At 37.3% G+C, this 25,093-nt stretch overlaps 1 protein-coding gene and 1 long non-coding RNA gene across 2 annotated transcripts in view; one reads left to right on the top strand and one right to left on the bottom strand.

Annotated features, from left to right (window-relative positions):
• LOC134798139 (uncharacterized) overlaps positions 1 to 25,093 on the bottom strand; it is a 117,137-nt gene that overhangs the window by 35,859 nt on the left and 56,185 nt on the right. The gene's annotated exons all lie outside the window — the stretch shown is intronic.
• Positions 6,119 to 9,955, top strand: LOC134798463 (uncharacterized). Its single transcript, XR_010145182.1, has 4 exons — positions 6,119 to 6,513; positions 7,159 to 7,302; positions 7,537 to 8,101; positions 9,455 to 9,955. It is a non-coding gene; the product is annotated as an uncharacterized LOC134798463 (long non-coding RNA).

Here is a 25,093-nt window from a genome sequence, read left to right as displayed (position 1 = left end):
ACTACATACCGCTTTCGAAATTACCCAAATGCACCTAGCTATTAGCTAAGTAGAGAGTCCATTTGGCCAGTAAGCATTTGCCCTATGGGCAAAACCCTTTAAGAAAGAATTCCATTATAAAATCAATAATTAAACCTCGCATACACGACCTATATCAATTTGCAATAAACTACCCAACTAATCGTCTCGATCCCACAGCAATCGAACAACCACATTATCAATGTGAACCTTAAAACAATTAGCATATAATCTACATTAGACTGCATCTACTTATTAATATGTCATATAAATTCTCTATTTTATTGTTATAAGTACAAAAGTTCTGATCCTTGAGAATTAGTTTGAGTTTAAAACAGCGTGATTTTGCACCTTATTTGGTTGAGTTAAAGCTTATTTTGGTTTGAGATAGGTGTGTGTAATTTGTCGATATTAGCAGGCTCACTTGCATGCAAATAAGATGCGTGTACGCATGTTTGTTCGAAATTGCAGCCGCGGTACAGTTGGATCCAAAGTTGTCAATAACTATGCCAGCCAAAATACAACACGAATCAAATTAAAAGGACTTCTACGACAATTAGGTTATGTTATGAAAATACTTAAACAAATCCAAGTGTAAAATACATTATGTAAGTATGTATGTCATTCACAGTAAGTAATAAAATATTCGACGCAACCGGGTAACCTTCTTGCGAATCTTTCCAGTTATTCCTTTCGCAGTATCGGCCGCAGACGTATTTGCATAATAAAAATAGTTGGTAAATTCATTTAATTTAAAACAGTACCATCAACTTTTGGGTTATTTCTACTCAGAATCACGAGGAATACCGATTTAAAAAAGGAAAAAAAGTGTACAAAAAATAACACATACATTTTGTATGGATCGTCAAAAAACTGACACCCAAACTTTGTATTAAAGCTGGGGACACTTTTTTTCTTTTATTTTAGCCCATGAGTTGCTAGTTTAAAAAAAAATCTTTGATATTTTCCGAAAACCTCCAAATACGTTCGACTGTACCCTTGGCATCTAACGCGGCTGCGTGATTACCGTGCGCCCGCGCCGGAAACCGGGACGTTTCTCTTTTTAACCACCATGCCGCCGCCACGCAAGCTCCCGAGCAAAGCTCTGCATATTTTATATTTATCCTCTTTGCCATCTCTAATATTATTTCGTCATTGCATTTCACATATTATTTAATTAAATAATATATAAAAAAACCGGGCAAGTGCGAGTCGGACTCGCGCGCGAAGGGTTCCGTACCATTATGAAAAAAAAACGGAAAAAAATGCAATAAAAAAAACGGTCACCCATCCAAGTACTGACCACGCCCGACGTTGCTTAACTTTGGTCAAAAATCACGTTTGTTGTATGGGAGCCCCATTTAAATATTTATTTTATTCTGTTTTTAGTATTTGTTGTTATAGCGGCAACAGAAATACATCATCTGTGAAAATTTCAACTGTCTAGCTATCACGGTTCGTGAGATACAGCCTGGTGACAGACGGACGGACGGACGGACAGACGGACGGACGGACGGACGGACGGACGGACAGCGAAGTCTTAGTAATAGGGTCCCGTTTTACCCTTTGGGTACGGAACCCTAAAAACAACGGGTTGCACTCCGGGAGTGCCGACAGAAGTGAAAACTCAATGACTAGTCCAAAATGTCTGCAGCGACTGCAGCACTATGTTTAATTGACATATCCTCCTTTCTATTGAAAAACTTTAGTTCCGAAATAGCTGGTCAGTGAACTTGTTTAAAATTCGAAATTCAAATTTGTAGCGTTAATGGTTTAAAATTCGAATAGAAATTGTAAAGTTACCTTGCAGACCTCGCATCGAAATATATTTGGTTCCTTTTTCATGTAATGTCATTGTGTTTTTCTTTATAGCGTGCCTTTATTTAGAGTAAACCTTAAAATATTAACATTTTTATGTAGTTACTTATTTATTGTGTATAATTGGTAATAATAAAAAAAAAAACATTAAAACTAACTATGAATTAAAGATTTAATTTTCTTTATTGATCTAAATGAGTGGCCATCTAAACCTTACGGTCACGTGATCGCGTTACGCTGTCTCGAGTTTATCATTTTTTCCCCACCTCAAAAAGTGCCCAGCGCCGCTAAAGAAGTTTTCACTTCAATAATGATTTTGTCTTTGTATGTATTACCTAAGTTTTTATAATTACTAAAATGATGTAGAGATTTTAAATTTGAATGAATATTTAATCAATTTAAATGTGTCATGTATAAAAATAAAATAAAGATAATTATAGTTTATTTTCCATGTAGGCATAATATTATTACAATGTGCTTATGAAAGTTATTACAAATTCACCTTTGACTTTTTCAACGAACGTCACTTTTGACACTGACTGATCATATCCACGACAAATCGCCATCAAATTCGTAACCTGTTAATACAATGAGAATACGCCCCCAAGTTAGTTTAGTAATTACACTAATTACCTCCATTGACACTAGAGTAGGGGTTGAATTTGAGGGTACTTCCAGACGGCCATTAGTCTGATACCATCCCCGATAGTTCGATATTCCCTAATGGGGCCGATCAAAGGGTAACTACTCGCAATACAGACCCTTTCACCATTTCTCTAATAGGGCATTTTCTTTTAGATAGTCTGGAGGCCGATTCAAATTCAACACATTGTTACTGTAGTGAACTGGTTTTGATAAGACTTTAACGATCATCGACTTCTGCATCATTTGGTTTCGGGATTCAAGAAGTAGTCTTCGTAAACTTACTTAGCTAGTATAGCTTTAGGTACAGTCGCCATCAGATATATCGGAGCGTCCGAGGTGCTCACAAATATCTGAACACGCACTCTAACGCCTTGACAATAGAGGCGTGTTCAGATATTTGTTAGCGCCTTATCCGCCCCGATATATCTGATGGCGACTGTACAATAATGGTGTGTTTACAATGTACAATAAGTTAAATGTTTCGGCATCCGATCAGTGTTAAACTAAATTCATTAATGGCAAAAAAAAAACACAACATATCCAAATATAAATACAACAGACACATATAAACTTTTTATTTGAGCAAAATTGATATTTTACTTTGCCTGGGACCATTGTAAGTTTTGATTTTTGGAACTCGTTATAACAAAGCCTTTTAAAACTAAATGCCGAGAACTTTTCTTCACAAATTGGGACACAATGAACTAAAACACCAATTTAGTCTAAAATACAAAATATCTGTATCTCCATAATCTTGTGGCATTTTACGACGAACAGGCCCCAATTTCACATCGATGCACCCCAATTGTCATAAACTTAGCAAGAGAAATATCTGTTTTTTTCCGATATAATAAAGTTTTTTAAATAATACAATGATGGTGGCAAACAGGAATACGGCCCGCCCGATGGTAAGCGGTAACCGTAGCCCATGTATGCCTGTGACGTCAGCAACAATGATGTTTTACAATTGTCGCACCTGTCACCGATGTGAAATTGGGGCCAGATGAAAAGATACATAACTTGGCAATAATAACATTTTCAACACAGTATACAGGCCGCTAAAAACCCAAAACAAAAAGCAGATATCCCACTTTTAGCGAATTTCGAGCATAAAATGTCATTATCACGAAACGGGTAAACAGTTCATTAAAATGCACAGTTATGAGTATAGCAATAAAGTCGATAATGTATTGGCGGGGCATTTTAATGAGTCGAAGATTGTTGTAAAGATATGACTTTGTTTGGGCTGGATCGAGAATTACATGGGTTTTTAAACAGTAGCTTTAGGCAGGCCGGTTTACGAGTATTGAGATCGTGAAACATAATACATGTACTCATAATGCATGCTTTTAAACTTTTGTACATATGTACGTTTAACTGTGGCGTTTAACCCTGGACAAAAATAATAATGTCCTTATTTAATATTTAGGTAAGTACTTAGTAACAGAAAAATGATCAGTGAAATACACGTAGTTTATTTTGTAAAAACGTAACTTAGAATACCTACATCTAGTCTACTTATGGTGATGGTGATGATTCTTAACCATTCATGGTGCTAGTTTTTAGGGTAACCAAGCGAAGAACACAAAAAGCTAAAATAAAACAATACTAACCTAAACCTTTTCCGCCCCATCACACATAACAACTTAATTTTTTTTGCTCAAGTAGACAGTAAACATTGTTAAATGACTTTTTAATGGCTACTTTTTTGGGAAACTACCTAAGAGGAGGGAGAGGGAATGAAATAGACCGAATCCCACATGGGCAGTGCTGATAGGCAATCATACATAAATGGGTTTTCAAAATTATTAGACGACCTAAAAGCTCAATCTCGTGCCTGCAGCGGAGTCATTCCGACATGTCATACGAACATTAAGCAAAATAACTGCAGATAATTGGGTACAGGTACAGACATGTACTGACAACATTAAAGATCGTAATGATATCCATTTTTATAATAAGCAAGCTCGATAACATGTTATAACATGAGTCTCGTGAGAGTTTCGTCAAACTCGAAGTTTCCTAGAACAATTTTGTAAGTTAATGTTCGAAAGGTAACTTTTGTAAAAAAAATTAGTTAGGTACCTGGTACGTGTACTGAGATTACTTAACTTTGTTTTGCACTACATATATATATACTAGAATTTAAATAGTTTAAAATAGGGAGGTTGATTCAGTCTTTACCTTTTGTAATAAAAATAGTATATAAACTAACACCATTTATTTATGCTATCCCCTATTGTCACATAAATTTTGCCAGAGCTATTAAGTATTTTGCTCAGTCAATATTCGAACCACTCTCGGCTGCAAATGCTATTTTAAGACATTCACAATAATGACTAAACACTTACGGTTATTATATTTCTAAGCAAAACTTATGTCTCGGAACACTAATCTTCATCCTTTCCACATTAAACTCCAGCAATTCCTATAAACATTTGAACAAGTTGACATTATGGCGTATTAACGCCCACGTACACCGAATGGGACTCCTGTACAGTTAAATTACTGTTTATACTATTGTCCGTATCCCTTTGACATAAGGTCGAAAATGTAGTGTCGAAAATCATGACGCTTACGCTCTTTTTCGATAGTTTAGGGTCCCACTGCAGTTTGTTTTGAACCAACGAAACAAAAAGAGAGGAATCAACCAATAGCATTGACTCTCTTCTCCGCTCCGCTGGATTACTTTCAACCAATGCTATAGGTAGATATCAGCAAAAAAAAAGAAAAAAAATATATATATATATATATATATATAAATAAATCATTTATTCACATGAAATAAACCCTATTTTACACATTTTTTTCTTCTGCCAAACTGCAGGATAATTTGTTGGTGTCTCTTATGTCCACTCCATTCCATTCATCATTTTTATTTTATTTTATTTTATTTTATTCGGGATGCTTACTGCCTAATATACATAGGTTAATAGACTTAAATATTTTAAATATTTTATAAATAAAAAATCATGTGCATTTTTGTGCTTTTTTTGTGTGCATGTGAAAATAAAACACAATAGGTAATAAAGTATCATTCGCGATCATTCTTTCAATTTTATCAACTTGGCTTAAACTAGTTAATGTGATATCTTTTAACAGAAAAAATACCACAAAATTTTAGCAAATTTTTTAAGGAATAAATGGAAATAGTTACGCTTCCGGTAGGTTTTGTCGCAGACGTACCTATCTGCTTATTTAAAAAAAAATTAGCAATTACGATAGACAACTTTTGTATGAAAAATGACCCACGCACATCCCGGATAAACTAGGCAAGGGGACAGATCACGATACAGCCCACGCATGGGCCCTGAGGCATGTCAGATTGCAACCTAATGTATTGCCGGTTGAGGTAGTAATGTGGTGAAAGGATCGGAAATTACTTCTGTATTTACGGAAAACTAGTAGGAGGTTGTACAGTCTCCTTCAGATATATCGGAGCGGCCAAGGCGTTCACAAACATCTGAACAAAGCCTATATTATCTATTGATAAAAAGCGTTAAAGCGCATGTTCAGATATTTTTGAGCACCTTGGCTGCTTCGATGGCGAGTAAGTGGTGGAGATCCTTGTGAGTGACCCTTAGAGCGTTTTTTTTTTTTTTTTTTTTTTTTTTTTTTTTTAATTATTATTATGGCTTTTACTCCTCGCTAAATTTAGCAAGGTGGATTCTGCCAATGTCAAGGTGTAGACTTTTGACTTATGAGACGAGAATGTTCGGTTTAATTTTGATTTTTGTGGAAGGATAGACTGGGAACCTAAAACAAACAAATTATTATGTACATCACAGACAAATACATGACATGACACAATTAACATAGTACCAACATTAGTGAAAAAGAGCGGAAAGCGGATGACAGATTGTTAAGGCAAGCAACATAGCGGATGAAATGGAGGAAAAAACGTAGAGATTAAATTATATAGATAGATAGAAAATAATAGTAAGACGAGCAGTAAGAATTAAAGTTTTATATTATGTTCCTGTACATACTTAATAAGGATAGAAGTTAGGGGCGGGTCCATTAGAGTGAGAAGTGAGTAAAAATTAATGGGTCGCGGAATATTTGAAGGTAACACATCATACAAAGAGTAATTGAATCTCGGACAAGAGAAGAAAATGTGATCTACGGTGCCTTCGTCTAACCCACATTCGCACAGTGACGTATCCCGGACCCGTATCTTGGCAAGGAATACAGGCGTACAAACTGGCCCTAAGCGTAAACGGCAAATTGTAGACGTGACCCATTTAGGGTATGCTCGGAATCTGAAAAACCATGGTTTACGTGGAATATTGGGTTGAATGTGGCCATAATGTTTTCCTACCTCCAATCTGGAAGAATTCCAGAGATTTTGCCACGTGTTAAACATATCAGTCTGTGCATGGTTTAAAAGGTCAGAACTGTATATCCTGTCGTGGCCTGGTGATCCCATCTCAATAGCTCTCTTTGCCCATAAGTCTGCAGACTCATTTCCAGGAATGCCACAATGGCCCGGGATCCACCCAAGTACTATTTTTAACCCCTTTGATTCACATTTTCTTAGTAAGGTTTTGATCTGAAGTATTAAGGGGAATTTTGCTTTCATTTTAAACTGATTGCCCATTATAGCTTGCAGACAACTCCTGCTATCTGTAAATATGAACATTTTTGTTATATTGTGAGAATCCGCGTATGCTACAGCTTCCAAGATGGCAACAGCCTCGCCTGTAAAAATGGATGATTGAGGAGGGCACTTAAACATCAAGACAATGCTATATTTTGGAACCACCACTGCTGCTCCAACACAATTTGCGGAATTATTTTTTGATGCGTCAGTAAACACCGGTAAGTAGTCTTCCCACTTTTCTAAAAGTTTTTTAAATTTGCTGTTAGCTCCCGGGTCATTTTTAAAAATTCCAAGGTCTAAAATAACACTAGGGGTGTAAATTAAAGTTTCAAATTTTGTTTCAAATAAGGGGTTTGTTCCTGATTTATATAATATGGGGTTTATACGATTTAATTTAGAATAAGTAATAATAATTTTTGGAAACTCTTTATGCATCCAATATGGGTTTTCAGTGACCAATGAAGCAAGAGCCCGCAAGCGTGTAATCAGCAAGTGATTGGAGTTGGAGATAGCTCTTATGAGGAACCTGTCAGCAAGATATTGTCTACGCAGCGCCAGAGGAGGCTCCACACATTCTACTTGCATGGCATTTTTTGGGGAAGATCTCATGGCACCAAGTATGATTCTTAAGCATTTAGCCTGTATTAAATCCAACTTTTTTAAGGATTCCTTATTACATGGTTCTAATATAAAGGATCCATAGTCCATGTGGCTGCGGATAATAGCATTATAAAGTAGCTTTTGACAATATGGATGAGAACCCCACCAAACTCCTGATAGAGCCCGCAAAATGTTGATTCCTTTTTCACACTTGTCCTGTATGTATTTCAGATGAGGTATTCCACTCATTTTCCGATCCAAGATGATACCCAGGAATTTGGTTGATTCGTTATTAGGAATGCTTTCTTCACCATAATGAACATCTGCAGTTGGCATGTTCCTTTTGCGACTGAAGATCACAGCACAGCTCTTGGAAGGTGACAAAGACAGACCATGCTCTTCAAGCCAATCCTTCAGGTAACTCAGGCCCATGTTCAACCTTGCAGATGCTGTATCAATAGATTTTGCGGAAGTGTAGAGGATTAGATCATCTGCATACTGTAGAATGTTACAGAAGGGTAACACGGCTTGCTCTAAATCATATGTATATATGCTGTAAAGTATTGGGCTAAGAACGGATCCTTGAGGAAGGCCCTGCCACAGTGTACGAGGAGAAAGATAAGAACTGCCATCACGGATTTTGATGGTTCTTCCTATGAATAGATTGGAGACAATTTGTACAATCTTCACTGCAATGCTCAGATGTAGCATTTTTGCTCTGAGCACCGGAAGAAGGACATTGTCATAAGCTGCCGAAATATCAAGAAAACATCCTAGTAGGTCCTCATTGTTAGAAAGCGAAAGTCTGATATCCGTGGTTAGTATGTTTAAGCTGTCCATTGTGCTCCTACCTTTTCGAAAACCGAATTGGGTGTTTGCTAATAGTCCTCTGCTCTCGACATACCACTCTAGCCTATTCTTTACTAGGTGCTCAAGTATCTTGCCCATCGTAGTGGAGAGCGCAATCGGTCGGTACGAGCTGGCCTCTTGTGGATTTTTAGTCGGTTTCAGAATTGGGATGACAATTTGAGTTTTCCAATCTTCTGGGATCTCTCCTGAGTCAAACACGTGATTCAGAATGCCAAGGAAGTATTCCTGTGAGAATGAGCTCAGTTCTGTTATAAAACAGTAAGGAATACCATCTTCTCCTGGTGAAGTGTTGCGTAGTCCATCCAAAGCTATTTTGAGCTCCGAAACCGAAAACGGTTCGTCAAAGGTGGTCGACGGAGGAGGGAGTGGTGGCGACACTACGCAGGATAATTCTGGGGCAGTTGGGGGTGCCAGTTTATCAGCAAAGTCCAAGAGCCAAGCCGACCTGTCAGGAGAGCATATGATATCCGGTTTAAAGGACCCTCTGAACCGCCTTATATTCTTCCATACAACTGATGGGGGAGTTCTAGGGGACAAGCTCTCACAGAACCCTTTCCAACCCTTTTTCTTTGTTTTGGACAATAAGCGTTTAGTGCGGGCCGAGGTTTTCCTGAAATTGATGAAGTCCTGTATGTCACCTGATTCATTGAATCTTTGTTCAGCTTCATCCCTCTCTTTCACGGCAGCTGTGCAGTCAGCATTCCACCATGGAGGTGAAAGAATTTTATCCTTTTTGTTATTTTTCCGGGGGATAAACTTATCAGCTGCTTCTAAAAGTAAATTTTTGAGTTTTGAGTAATTTTCCCTATTGTCATTTAAGTTAGAGTCCCATTCTTTAATTTTTGTTTCGACATAAAGTGAAAATTTCGACCAGTCAGCTGATTGTAATCTGTATTTCAGAAGAGGTTCAGGAGCCGGGGATGGAAGAACAGATGAGGGCTTGGAAATAACAATGGGAAAGTGATCGCTGCCATAGGACTGACGAAGCACAGTCCAAGATAACAATGAGGCCAAATTAGGGGAGCAAGCTGACAAGTCGGGAACGGATTGTGGGTTCTGGCCTGGATAGACTCGATGTGTGGGCGATCCGTCGTTTATAACGCAAACATTGATTTCATCGAAGATTTCTAACAAGAGTGACGAAAACCCGTCCGAATGGTATGATCCCCAAGAAATGTTATGTGAATTAAAATCGCCTAAAACTATATGAGGAGGAGGGACAGAGGTTAGGATAGAAGATAATTCAGGAATAAGGTCAAGGTCAGGGTGAGGAATATATATTGAAATGAAATTAATGCCCATAACCTTAGCGGCTACGGCATTAATTTCATTTCCATGAGGAGGGAGGGGAATTTGAGAGAAGGGGTAGGATTGCTTGATCAACAGAGCGCATCCTGCACGTCCATCGTCATCCCGGAGGCATGAGAAGCCCGGGAGTCTAAACCGAGACCCGGGCCTCAGCCACGTCTCCGAGATGGCCGCGACAGACACAGAATGTTCATTGATCAGCTGGATGAGATCTGTTTTTTTAGGAAAAATACTCCGGCTATTCCATTGAAGAAATGTGGCCTGGCGGTCCGTGGTGGTGAGGGAAGGAGAGTTTTTCTACTAGGGTCAACATTATAGGTGCAACGTCGTTCGGTAATATATCACTCCATTTGGCGATGATATTAGTCAACAGTTTAAGGAGGAGCTCCATGAGGTCCTCATTTGGAGTTTCTCTGGTGTATGAGTTATTGAGGGCTTGTCCGTTGGGAATTTGGGATGGAGGGGGTCGAACTATATTGTTATGGGCTTGTTGGTCATAACCTGGGGACAAGGAAGGTCTTGACCGAGGTGACAAAAATACTGTCTTGCGGTGAGAGGTTCTGGGAGGGGTAGAAGGTAAATCTGTTAAGTCAAAGGTTGATTGTGATGGGGGGGAAGGTTCTCTTGTGGGGCCAAACATTATATTTGCAACGTCCGCATAGGGTCTACGACTAACAACTGGGACTTGTGTGGATGCTTCAGCATATGAAATGTTTCTTTCAGACATTATCAGTTTGATGGACTTTTGTCGGTGATGTTCTGGGCAGTTTCTGTCAGTGGCATAGTGTCGGGCAGTGCAAAAAATACAGGATATGTGTTCGGGAGCTACATTACACCCATCACCCGGGTGCTTTTGGGCACATTTGTAGCAGCGGGCATCTGAGCGACATTGAGTCTGAATGTGTCCAAATCTAAGGCATTTTCGGCATTGAATTGTTGGCAGTAGGTATACTTCCACCACTAGAGAAGTATAATAAGCAAATATTCTAGATGGCAAAGTTTGACCTTCAAAAGTAACTACTACAGTCTGGGTTGGAACCCAGGATGGAGATCCATCTTCCTTAGTCACTTTCCTTTGTAGGCGACGCGCTTTCAGAATCCTACCTTTACCTTCTATTAAATTTGTACCCTTAACGAAATCAGTCATGGACCAATCCGTTGGAACTCCTCGAACTAGACCCATACGAGATATGTTGTATGTTGGTATGTTTGCTGATAGTTTGTATTTATCTAACATAGGGTTTTTTAAGATAGAGTTGGCATCAACGGCTTTATTGAATGTTACTGAAACTCTATTGCGGCCTACAGATTTTATCCCGTCCTTCTTAATATTTGTGACATTTGCCTGTGTTAAGAGCATACCTACATAGATGGCTTTCAGTGTTGACCTGGAGTCAGCAGAAGATTCCTTTGAGATGTGAACCACAAATGGGCCATCGTCGTCTGCATTGTATCCTCTGCCTTCTGTGTCAAGATCAGGGTGTTTGTACAAAAGTGGGTTAGCATTCTCATCGCGTTGTTTATCTACGTGGGGGTTGGTGACATCCTCATTTACTATTGCTATTACCTGTTCCGAGATCTCTTTGTTGACGTTGGTTGTAATTTTTTTAAGAGCCGGTTCTTGTGGGCTACTGACCGGTGATAAGTCTAATGTTTGCAAGTTTCTTTTTCTAGAATTATTTTCAATGTCCATACCAACCATAACATTAGAGTTACCATCGGTCTCGTCAGGTGGCTTTTCCTTCTCATTCCCCACCATTGGCCCTAAGGCCAAAAAGGCCTTACCCTAGCTTTGTATCAGAACAAATGTATTAATAAACTAATTTATGTAAATAAACCTCAACCAAGTTAATAAATAAGGATGAAATTTACAAAGGATATTATTTATAAAGGAAAATAACCTAAAAATGAACAGACTCACACGGCGCTTCTGTCAAAAGTCCTTAGAGCGTTTAACAAACTGCAAACTTTTGTATGAACTGACGTTTATCTGACATGGCTATTTGTACGTTGCGTACAAATAGCATTTGACGTGCCCCTCCCCCGCAAAAATCGCTAGACTGTTTTGTACAGAAAATGATAGCCAAGGCGTCTCCGGTTACTAAATGCTCTAAGGAGTGACCTTCTAATTTATGGCAGGTGATGTCTTTTTAGGGTTCCGTACCCAAAGGGTAAAACGGGACCCTATTACTAAGACTCCGCTGTCCGTCCGTCCGTCCGTCCGTCTGTCACCAGGCTGTATCTCACGAACCGCGATAGCTAGACAGTTGAAATTTTCACAGATGATGTATTTCTGTTGCCGCTATAACAACAAATACTAAAAACAGAATAAAATAAAGATTTAAGTGGGGCTCCCATACAACAAACGTGATTTTTGACCGAAGTTAAGCAACGTCGGGCGGGGTCAGTACTTGGATGGGTGACCGTTTTTTTGCCGTTTTTTGCATTATGGTACGGATCCCTTCGTGCGCGAGTCCGGCTCGCACTTGCCCGGTTTTTTTTAATTAATCGGGGTAGAATCATTAACCTGCTGGTAACGCTGTTAGTAATTATGCCTTTGAGGAACTTTATACCTGCTTGTATTTATTTATTATGATAAATACCAATGATTCGTAAAATAGCTTGCGAAATATCCTTGAATTAGCTTTGTTTATTTTCGAATGCATTCTAGTTTTGCCCAGAAAACTAAACTTTGATACTCTAAAAAAACATTAAAAATATGAAATTCCCTATGTTCATATGTCTTAATTAAGTTCTCCTGACACTAATAATCCCTTGACAGCCACAGTACTTAGCCTCGCCCGTCTGTCTGTCTGTCAGTACGTCCGCTACCCGTGGCATTACGCTAAGCCCCGAGCCAAAGCTCTAATTTTGCGTGAAATTAATCTGGTTGTAAAATACTTTCAAATTCTCGTATCCGTTTCAGTGTATTCAAATTTGAGCCTTATAAAGAAGGAAGTAAGGTTGAAGTTTGTAAAATCAAGTGCAAAGGACACTTTAAAAAAGTTTCTCTAAAAAAAGATGCAATTTAATCTTAATGTGGACAGAAAAATGACAGCAAAGTAAAGCTTCCTAGAATCTAAGAATTAAATTAAGTATTGCAGTAGAATTCTTTACACTGGAAAATAAACAAACATAACAAAACTTACTAAGTACAAAAACCTTCCCACTGCTGGGCAAAGGCCTCTCCCCTTGATTTCTGCGACTAGAGATGGGTAGGGGTGAGTAAATACTGAGTATTTACTCGGTATTTACTCAAAGCACCCGATAAATACCCGTATTTACTCATTTAGGTGGGTAAAAACGATTGCTTATAAAATATTCAAAAAGTGAGATTGAAGAACAAAATTGTCTTTTATTGAAGAGTGCTAACGTGTATTAACAATATCTATAAAATAAAAAGCATATAGGGCGCTTAGTTTTGGAAAAAAAGATAATTATCAGTGAGAGGCAAATTGTGATAATGCATAGTTAACAATTTTGTTTTAAATAAGAAGGTATTTAGTTTAAAAATATGGTACTTAAATTCTATCGATGTTCTAGATAACTGCATATCGCGCAAAAGTGCGTGCACTTATGACCTTTTATTAACGGGTTTTTAAAGAAAACTCAAAAATGGCTCAACCAATGATATTCAAAATATTGTTTTTTGTACTCTATTATACGATTAATCTCCCGTTATGTTCTTTTATTTTATCTGAACTTTGGTTCGAAAGTTATAAAGAGATAAACATTATTATGGCCTTTCGTAATGGTTTTTTTCCAAAAATATTCAATTTATCCAAAAAAGTTCTTAGAAACATTTCAGTTATTTTTAAAGACTCATTTAATGATGTGCAACACGTTGGTGGTTTCTGATTTTTTTTTTGTTACAATTAGTTACATGTATGGAGTGCCCCTCTTAAAAATACATTTATTGCAATTTTGAGTACTTAATCCAGTAGCGGCTTACAAAATACACCTATATTTCAAATTTATATGCCCCTTTCAGCACTCTAAATAGTTTATACCCACCAATTTGGGTATGAAGGAGTAAATACGGGTATATTGAGTAAATACTGAGTATTTACTCGGTATTTACCCGTGAGTATTTACTCACTACCCATCTCTATCTGCGACTCCCGTTGTTGACCTTTTTTCGGCCAGTTATTAATGAAGGATGTCTAAGTCGTCCCGCCATCCCCGTCAACAACAAACCTATAGCGAAAAAAATTGGCCCAGATCGCCGTCAACGGGCAAGATGCCCAGAAGGCTGGCCGTATTTCATCGCTGTATTATGTTATGGTGATACTTTATACGCTGTGCGATATAGTGGCCAGCCCTCTGGTCGCCAGAAGTTTATACTCATTTTAACCAAAAAAGCTAGGCATAGGTTATGTAGGTACTTATGTACTTAAGCTTAACCCACAACATAAAATCTAAAAAAAAACATTTACCAGTAGGGATGATATTTAGGGTTCCGTACCCAAAGGGTAAAAACGGAATCATATTACTAAGACTCCACTGTCCGTCTGTCTGTCTGTCACCAGGCTGTATGTGTCTCATGAACCGTGATAGCTAGACAGTTGAACTTTTCACAGATTATGTATTTCTGTTGCCGCTATAACAACAAATACTAAAAAGTACGGAACCCTCGGTGTGCGAATCCGACTCGCACTTCGCCGGTTTTTTGTTTCGCTTTCACGCAATTTTAGTGCAAGCTGTTGTTGCTACTGAACTTTAAAAAATGATTAGGGTTTTCAGAAATCATTTCAAAAATCGATAAGGAAGTAGATCCTGCATTTAGAGTTTAATGTCATACTCTAATTAAAATCTTAATCATTATCAAAGATATATGTAACTTCGTATAAGATGAATAAAGTCTAAAGGGGCCCACTGATTACCAGTCCGCCTGCAGTCTCTGGCCTTATCGGGCGGCCTGCCGTCCTAGACCAATAACGTCCACAAACATAAGCGATTATTGCCGGCCGGCAATGGTCTGCTGCCACCTCTGCGACTACAGACGAGTCGTCAGTTTCCCACCGTACGGCCGTCCGCCGGCAATAGTCTGATATAATTTTGACAGGTCCCTACAAATTGACAGTTCGCCGGACGATATCAGCCTGTCAGTTGATCGCAAAAGGCCACACATTAACAGTTCTACTTCAGATTTTGGACTGACGGCTATTCGAACTACGGCTCGTCGATTCCGGTCAGCGTCGACAGATATCTGCCGGACAGTCCGTGGCCTGCAGTCCAATATACACACACATTATCAGATAGCCGGCCGGTGGCCTGTTGGCCGTCATCTGCTGTCAGTCGAGAGCCTTCAGTTTCATGTTTTTCAACTAGTTTAATTTTTTCATCAAAATGGACAGTCGACGTCAAAGATAATGTTTACACTTTTGGACCTTATTCCTTTGTAATAAGGCAAAAAATGTAAACATATTTTTGACTACTATAGTGAAACCTGGTTAAAAGGGGATATTACTGCAATGTTCTGCCACCAGAGTGCAGCACTACCGACTCAGTAAATTCATAGACTAACTTATACATACTGTGCCTTAAACTGTTTTTGACATGGTTTCACAGACAATAAAATATGACATTGATGCATCAAGGCGGTTTGTTAACAAGGGCCTACCGGTAAACGCGAAAATCGAAATTTAGTTATCTGCCTCTTTATCGCTCGAATATGCAAGAGTGATAGAGAGATTAGATAACGAAATTTCGATTTTCTTGTTTCGCGGTAGGCCATGTGATTGACGTGACGTGTGATGTGTCAATGTGGTTTGTTTACTGTATGTGCCACAAAGGTGCCACCTACGCACTAGGTTGTTGTCGAATACAATGGCTCGCTTTTCGTATATACTTGCAAATGATTACATCGAGGATGAATGTGTCACTGAGTTTCATAGGATACTTTCCCAAAACATAAATTACCGTCCCCGCGACGTACTTTTGATGCAGGCTATGCATCTAATCGAGTCCGTTCCCGCCGAAGAAGAATTAATGATATATTAAATATATAGTAAAAACTACAAGGGTTGTGAAACTATAAGGGTTCCTATAGGGTAGTTGAATACGGAATCCTAAAAACAGGCAAACAACCTCTGTAAAATATAACGATGCGAGCGGAACACTAAATGCCTCGAGCTATCTCGGGCTTGGCCAAATTATTTATTACAAGGTATCAAACAAAAAAATCACTCGGGTAACGGCCAAGTAGACCTAATATTATGTAGAAAAGGTTTAAAAGAGTAGAATGAATATAACAAAAACATAACAGTAAAGTATTTTCATTTCTTTCAATTTGGTATACATAGATAGTACCTAAATAAGAGCCGGTGTAAGTAAAAGTATGTTGAATCCACCGCTTGCAGCTTTGTGACTCCATATCCTTTTTTTGTAATAATTGTCACATATTACGAGAATTTCGGGTAGGTAATATCGCCACGCCACGCTCTGTAACTCCGAACACAGTTTGCTCCAGATATTCTCTTAACTTAAAACGGAATGAATTAATGATGTCATAATTCCGATCCCACTTGTAGCTGAAGAATTTCAAGCGTAGGTCTTATCTCGTGTCTAAGCAGGTACCTCCATACTTGCGCTAGTGTTTCTACCACGTGTCTTTATAGCGGAATCAAAACGCACAATAGCTAGTCTTTTCATTGCTAGCTGCCGTGAACGCCATCGAAGGTATACCTCCCGGCGTTGTCTTGAGAACTATTAAAATTTTAACCAGTGTTGTTACATTGGGACGCTAATTTCCCTATTTGAATCTTTCAATGTTTGCTCCTTTTTTACTCGGTTACTTACTCTTCCAGCAATCAATAATCAAGTCTGTATTTTCAAATATATAAGCCATGCAAATACTATAATAACATGTCACATTTAAAATTAATAGAGAAAAAAATAAGGTTTATGTTATAATTCTCTCTATGACATTTATTTTTGACTGACAGTAAACAACAGTTGCGAGGTAACAACATGATAAATAAAGAAAAGTCTTGACAAACTAGATACTATGCAACCTTCGCATTGTTGTATTCATGCCTTAAAATTAAAATGATGCCTATGAACCAACTATGAACTCTAACTATACTAGAATTAAAGTTGAATTTTACTAACGTACATATCTGTTTTTTTTTTACTGATTCTATTTCAATTTGACAGAAGCCCTACCGTATTTAAGGTTAATAAGGTCTACTGGCCTTAAAATTGTGTATGAAATTACAAGCAAATATCAGCGTCATAAATTAAGTATTGGATCCGTGATGTTCGAAGACAAAAAGTCGTATGCTTATTTTAGGGACTATGAACTCTTAAGTACTAGGAATAAAGTAGAATTTACTAATGCTGTAACGTGTGTCGATCGCCGGCCGGCTACCTCATGATGTGTGTTTGACTGGACTCGAGGCCACGGACTGTCCGGCGGATATCTGTCGGCGCTGACTGGAATCGTCAGGCGGCCACACACTATCGGTTCGTGTAAGTCGTCAGGCCGAAAACTGACAGAGAACTGTTTAGTGTGTGGCCTTTTGCGGTCAACTGACAGGCTGATATCGTCCGGCGGACTGGTAATCGGTGGGCCCCTTAAGGAAAAAACGCGCCTCGGAAATCAAGAAAAAGTCATTCTCCGATAGATAGCGCACACACCTTTAGCCTATGCTCGGCTAGATGGAGTGACGACACCGTTTCATATTTAACAATTTTAACACATAGATATCAGTGAATGAACATGGATCAAAATGATATAAAAATAATAAAATCATTTATCCATATATATAAATTTTTTTGATAATTTTATACGTTTTCATTTTGAGTTTTAGTCGTATGTCGATAGATGGCAGTAAATTTACTGCGACTACAGAATTTACTATGACAGGACCCCTCTATACTATCTATTCTCTTTGTCATTATTAAATGCGGCCGGTCTGGTCTAGTGGGTAGTGACCCTGCCTGTGAAGCCGATGGTCCTGGGTTCGAATCCCGGTAAGGGCATTTATTTGCGTGATTAACACAGATATTTGTGCCGAGTCATGGGTGTTTTCAATGTATTTAAGTATTTATAATTAAGTATATATTATATATATCGTTGTCTAAGTACCCACAACCCACAACACAAGCCTTATTGAGCTTACCGTGGGACTTAGTCAATTTGTGTTATAATATATGTCCTATAATATTTATTTATTAAATGAAATGATTTAGGAATAAACGCTAACAATTTTTTACGTTCTCTTTTTATTTTTGGATGTCCTACATCAATTAGTAGCAATAGATCTGATAACACACTAATGAACATTTTACGATGTCTCTGATGTCACCATTCACCATCCAAAGGTGACATATGGACAGCTCGTAGATGAAACAGTTGATATGGGACTCATGGGAGTAAAAATTATCCATTAGTGCGCTGTTAAATATTTTTAAAACGGTGTAATATCCGGCTGTCAATTTTGGTTTTTGTACGTTAAAAATCCACATACATAACCTACCTAACATAATGAGGTAATGACTATAGTTGAGTTACGAAAATATGTACCATACTTTTTCGCAATTCAGAGGAAGGTATTTTAGGACACTTACGGCCAAAGTGCGCTTATATCGTACATAATAAATAACTCTATCTATCAACTAAGTTTTATAGAAAAAAGACGTAAAATATAAATAAAAAAAATTGGCCCTTTAATCAATAGGTCTCACAATTTTTCATTGTATTAATTATTCCTTATATATATTAACATTTATGTACAGTCAAGCTACACATGTTAAAAGGACATTATATCAACAATGAGGAATTACAGACAACATACCTAAATGCTAACTATACCATATTAATATACCTAAATAAATGATTCTTATGGCTTTAGTTAAGTTAGTACCTACTTATAACTAAATAATGACTTAATAATGCCTTTATAAATTGAAATCAACTCTAGACAATAAAACAATTTATATGAAATAACGGAACCGTTGAACCAAAATGTAATCGAAAACAAATGAGGGGCTATAACGTCCGAGGCCGTTTTCAATCACTCTAATTACTGATGGAAATTGATTTCAAATGAAATTGCTTTAAAACAGACATACGTTTTTTTGACAATCGCCTGTGTCCATTGTAACTGGTGGTACGATAGAAATTGGTTGATTGGTTGGTATGGTATTTAAATGGTTCGTTTTTTGACTAATTTTTGATATACCTTCATAATAATTCAGTACGTCTACCACCAGTTTTGACATTGACATAACGCTCACGTCTACGTAATTTACTTTCTGTACATCTCGCTTGCACTACTATGCGAGTACGAGCGAGATGCATAGAAATTAAGTTACGTAGACGTGAGCGTATATGTCAATGTCAAAAATGATGGTAGACGTACAGTGGGTAACTGTTTTCGTTTGAAATATTCTTGCTTAATTTTTGAGTATGTGTATACCTATATAATGTTAATATTATTTGTTAGGTGAATCGGGTAGAATAACTAAGCTTGACGTACATAATAGTAAAATTACATTGTTAGCGCTGTAATAATGTAATTCCTTCTAGTTATCTATTCATCATTTTATTGCATTTCATTCCAATATAATTCTTAATTTATAGTTCGCAACATAAATCACAATGGTATTGTATTTTACGTTTCTGAATAATCCCTCCTTTTACTTAGTTATAGCATTAATTGAGATAAACGCAGATTGGTTTTAAATGTTAATCTAATTTAACTAGAAATTGACATGTTTATAATTATGACTTTGCCTATAGTTCGTTATTTTTAGCATTAGAAATAAGGTAAACAATCTTGATGTGTCTTTTAATTGAAAAACACATTTTAAAAATAAGTTAAGGCAAATATGTAACAATTATGAATCTAATACGATCATTTATATTCTTCTGCTTTCATAAGTAATAGTTACTGATTTATAAAAAGCATTTTTCAATTAAAAGACATGTCAAGATCGCTTACCTTCTTTCAAGTTCTTTCTAATGCTAAAAAAAACGAACTATAAGCAAAGTTACTATTTTATGAATATTACTGATACACACTTTGCGGTGCGTTCGCTAGATTTGGATGCACTTTTAGAACGAGAATATAGATTAAAAGACGACAAAAAACATGATCAAAAATTAAAGGACTACAATTTCTTGTCGTGAGTCAGTGGAGACACTCACTGTGTCTATTTTCCCATCAATCATTCGAGCACAAGTTACAAACTCATTTGCCACAAATTAAATTCAATTCCAATCGCCGGGACGCAAATTGATAATAATTTGACTTGTTTATAATTTATTATATTTTATCTAGAGCAGTGTTTTTCAAACTTTATGGTGTCACTGCCCTTTATGATTATGACCACAAAAAAATTTTTGGTGGCCCCCAAATCCCGTTTCTACGTTTTTCTATTCTAGAGCAAAAAACTTGAGGTAAATGAATGACAGATATATTTCTACTTACGACAGCCTTATTCACATGATGAATTAAATCGTAACATCTTTGAACTTACCTGAAATAGAAAGAAAATATAAAATTAGTATAAAAGTAAAAAAAGAAACAAAAAAAAATCCAAAAAATTTGAATGTGCGAAATACGGGACGCAGAGTGTTCTTAAAGCCCATAAAATTGTACATGTTTTGGTGTATTTCATTTCCTATGTACAGTAAAAAATTTAATTTCCTACCCGTTTTACACTTTGTCACAGTGACAATAGTAGGTATGAGGTCATTACCGACTTTCATATTGATTGTCACTGTGACAAGGTACGAAATGGGTCGGATATTCTTTGACTGTACGTTAATGTGAAATACTTACGTAAGATACCGTACTAAAACCGGTCCATCCTCTTCATATGAATATGACAAACAAAAGTCCAGGATCTTGCTTCTCGAGTCAATATACATATTCAACAAATCCTTGCCTACGGCGTTCTACATGAAACTCATAAATATCTACACATATTTCATCTTAACCCATTTATAAGGTGAAATATTGCATACATATTGACGACTTTGTACATAATTACGCAGTCTCGTTTTTTCCAGCTCAAAACAAGATCTAGCGTAGAAACCTTCTCACGGTAGAAAGCCCGCGGATAATCGACAGGTTGATCAGTCATTTAGATTACCTGACGAATAGCCTGGCTCAGGGATGGCGGACCTTTGGCATGCCAGCACGAGGCAAATTTTATCTTATCTACGCTTTCTTAGCATGTCGAAGTAGGTGGGATAATTCGTCGAGATTTTTTGTAATGTAGGAATTCTGATAAAGGCTGTGTGTAACGGTTCGTTTTTTTTCAAAGTTATACTACAAGATTTTTTTTACGAAAGCTGCTATTTCACTTTTTAATTTTAATTGACATAGGGGTAGTTGATATTTTGCCCGGTTTCCGAACAACGTTTTCTTATAAAAATATGAATTCGTCTGATTGTGCCTAATTTGAAATTGTTGACATTTTTATTATTTTTAACTTATTTATATTTTAATTTATTTGACAACGATTTTACAATATTTTAATGATTTTATTCTAATTTAAGTAACTTATTATTTTTATCTAAACAGTTTTATATTTTAAATGTGATTTGGTTGTTTTCTTTTTATAAATGTCAGGAATGTTTAAATATTTCAAAATTTTTAGTGTTTATTATTTTATTGTTAATCCTATGTAAATTGTAATGCGATGTGTTGGACCTATGTTGTCTTAAATAAACGGATTTATTATTATTATTATAGTACAAATAAGTTGACTCTCATACGTTTGTGATGATTATTCGATCAAATTGAAACAAGGTGCTTAATGTAACGCCAATACAAAAATTTCTCGGGTTCAGGATATAATTAGAAAAAGCATCTTTCATCAAGTTAGCTTCCACTTGGTTAGCCATCTCTGCCCGAGATGTCAGGATCCATAAATTGATATCTGCGCACGCAAACATGTTTCAATTTACTGATAAGTCGCACACTATGCTGATGTCGATTTGTCAAGAGTTATAGTTTTCACGCCCACTCACTGATGAGTTCGAATGTCATCAAATATTAAAATGAAATTAAACAATTGATCCGGGGTTCGAATGCTGCCGAGAACATTTATTTGAGTGTTGACTGATGAACACATATGTTTGTTTCTGAGTTGTTGTATCGTACTTTCAATATCGTCGTCTAGTACCTACCTACCCACAATACACGAAGCTTGCTGCGGGACGGGATTGATTCGCGTAAGATTATCCAATAATATTTATTTATTTACGTATATTTAAGTATTGTAGTGTAGTAAATTGTCAATTTTGACCTCCAGACACATCTCCCAAACGTATATCTATGTACACATCTGTACATATATTTCTAGGTTGTAATTTGCAGTACCCTTAAAGGGTTCATGGCTGTCCAATATTCAAATGTACCACCTAATATACTTATATATCTTCTTCCTCCTCGCCTTTTCCCGTTATATTACGGGGTCGGCTTTCCTTATTTTGAGTCTCCAGGCAGTTCTATTCTGAGCGTCTTCCTTATGCAAGTTAAGTAATATACTTAGCTATGAAACCAATAAATGACTGATTACTGATGACCATACAATATTATTATTTCTTAAGTGTACCTATTGTATGAAACATAGTATAAGTCAACTGTACCGTACCAGAACAGTACAGTGGCACAAACCACCTGCCCACCAGTGAATGAGAAAAGCCAACGTATCTTCGAGTGTTCGACAAATATTGCGGGCTACCGAGAAATTTTACATCATCCTTCCCTTTCCAACAACCATCCAAGCTGAGGTAATAGAGAGGGATGGAAGAAGAAAGTGTGAATAGGTTTGAGTACGCACTGTGTTTAAATAGAGTCTCGTTATGGAGGCATTGTTAGGCGACATGTAGATTTGAAAATAGTATTTTTAAGTGTCTTTTACTCAGAAATATTGGTATTTGTCAATATAGATACAGAGCTACAGTCAAAGTTTAGAAAAAACGTAGATAATTTATATTTTCTGTTACTTATTTAACTTACTGAACAACAAAAAAGGCACCCTTCTGATTTCGATGTAATTTTGAACAGAGTAGGTATATGTATCTGTTTAGTGCCTAATGTCCCCTCTAGAATGGATGGTAAGATGACTTAAACTTTTGTGAAAACTAGTTTCTGCGCCCGAGTGACCCGTGGTAAAAAAACTGTGACAACGCAGGAAGATGATAATGTACAATTAGCGTCAAAACTTTCAATTTTTTTTAATAGCTTAAGAAAAATATATAAGTAGAATAATTAGACTGACACAGAAACTTTTGAACGTGAAATTTAGAGATAGAGTCGGACCAAGAAAAGTCTGCAGCGGATTTGATAGCCCACGCAGTGCAAATGTCATTTATACGTCATAATTTCATAGAAGTTTGACGTTTAAAATAACACGTGCACTGAGTGGGCTATCAAATCCGCTGCAGACTTTTCATGGACTGACTCTAGTTACATTAGTTACGAGTGTAAAAGTATTCCATGGTGACATATACTTTTTGTGCGTTGTATCATCCACTCCTATTAATGCTGAGCTGACTGTACCACCTTCCCTACAAGACCCACCCCTTGCGTGCAGGTAAAAATAGCGCTGTATAGGTCGGGGTCGGCGCACACGCAGGGAGTATATTCCCATTTTTGCGCGGGCGCGGGTGAGATGAAATAAGACGCTAGTGTAGCGAGTTTGATTTTAGAATACACACAGCTGCAAAAGTGGGGACTCACTTTTGAATGAATTCAGTTCATAAAGTGGGTATGCATTTTTGCAGCATGCTGTACATGTGCGTAGCTTACACTTTAAAAACGTTGTTTTCTTGGACCAGAGTTCCTCAAAAAAAATTGTAAGGTTGTGCGACCCATCAGTCAGTATTTTATTTCAAAGCCTTTGTCTTAGCCAGAATCCCTAACTATCCTTTAGACTTAGAGCACAATTATTATCTACTAGCTTCTGCGACTTCTTTTGACATTGGAAATGTCTTTTCGTTCGCTCCAGTATAGGGTCCGATTTCACGAAAAAGTGCGATCCCCTTATATCTCGGAAAGTTGTGAAGATATGATATTAAAAAATAGGCTCAAAAGACGCATAATCACGAGAGCTGTAAGGTACAAAAATAATTATTCGAGAAATTCAAAAACGAAAAAAGTTATGGTCGAAATAGTGAAAATAAAATTATTTTTTTTCCGAATTTTTGATTTTGGTGCTCGATAATTTGGAAACGAAGAATGATATCAAAAATTTGAGAAAAACGGCTCTGGACAATTTAGTCAGCTACAATTTGAGCTTAAAACGAAGACGATCGGGTTAAGGGTTTGCCCTGTAGCCTAACCTTAAAATAGTCAAAAAGTCAGAACGACATTTTTCACATGACATTTATGACTTCATGTTTCGCAGAGTTCGTTATCAGTGTTTGTTGTGAATTATCGGGATTATGACGGCAGAATAACACTTGCACTGCGTGGGCTATCAAAATCGCTGCAGATTTTTCTTGGTCTAACTCTATCTATCCTGTTTGAGACGGGCGTAGATAACGCACTATTCGACAATCTATGCATTATAACACTTTAAACTCTCGCGTTTTGTACACATATTTAATTACACAAACGGGTCTACCGCGATATAATTTCATTGTTTTTACCTTTAATTCCGACGTTTCAGCTGAGTTGCACCAAGCTGTGGTCACGGAAAGACTGACGTCCCAACAAACTATGCATTGTTAATCTATGCATTGTTGTGGTGGTGGAAATAGAAATAGAGATAGAGGTAGAGGTAGAGGTAGAGGTAGAGGTAGTAGAGGTAGAGGTAGTAGAGGTAGAGGTAGAGGTAGAGGTAGAGGTAGAGGTAGAGGTAGAGGTAGAGGTAGAGGTAGAGGTAGAGGTAGAGGTAGAGGTAGAGGTAGAGGTAGAGGTAGAGGTAGAGGTAGAGGTAGAGGTAGAGGTAGAGGTAGAGGTAGAGGTAGAGGTAGAGGTAGAGGTAGAGGTAGACGTAGAGGTAGAGGTAGAGGTAGAGGTAGAGGTAGAGGTAGAGGTAGAGGTAGAGGTAGAGGTAGAGGTAGAGGTAGAGGTAGAGGTAGAGGTAGAGGTAGAGGTAGAGGTAGAGGTAGAGGTAGAGGTAGAGGTAGAGGTAGAGGTAGAGGTAGAGGTAGAGGTAGAGGTAGAGGTAGAGGTAGAGGTAGAGGTAGAGGTAGAGGTAGAGGTAGAGGTAGAGGTAGAGGTAGAGGTAGAGGTAGAGGTAGAGGTAGAGGTAGAGGTA

The sequence above is a fragment of the Cydia splendana genome, chromosome 16, assembly GCF_910591565.1.
Source record: "Cydia splendana chromosome 16, ilCydSple1.2, whole genome shotgun sequence".
NCBI lineage: Eukaryota > Metazoa > Arthropoda > Insecta > Lepidoptera > Tortricidae > Cydia > Cydia splendana.
Note: the sequence above shows the minus strand (reverse complement) of the source record. Positions and strands in the feature narration are given on the sequence as shown.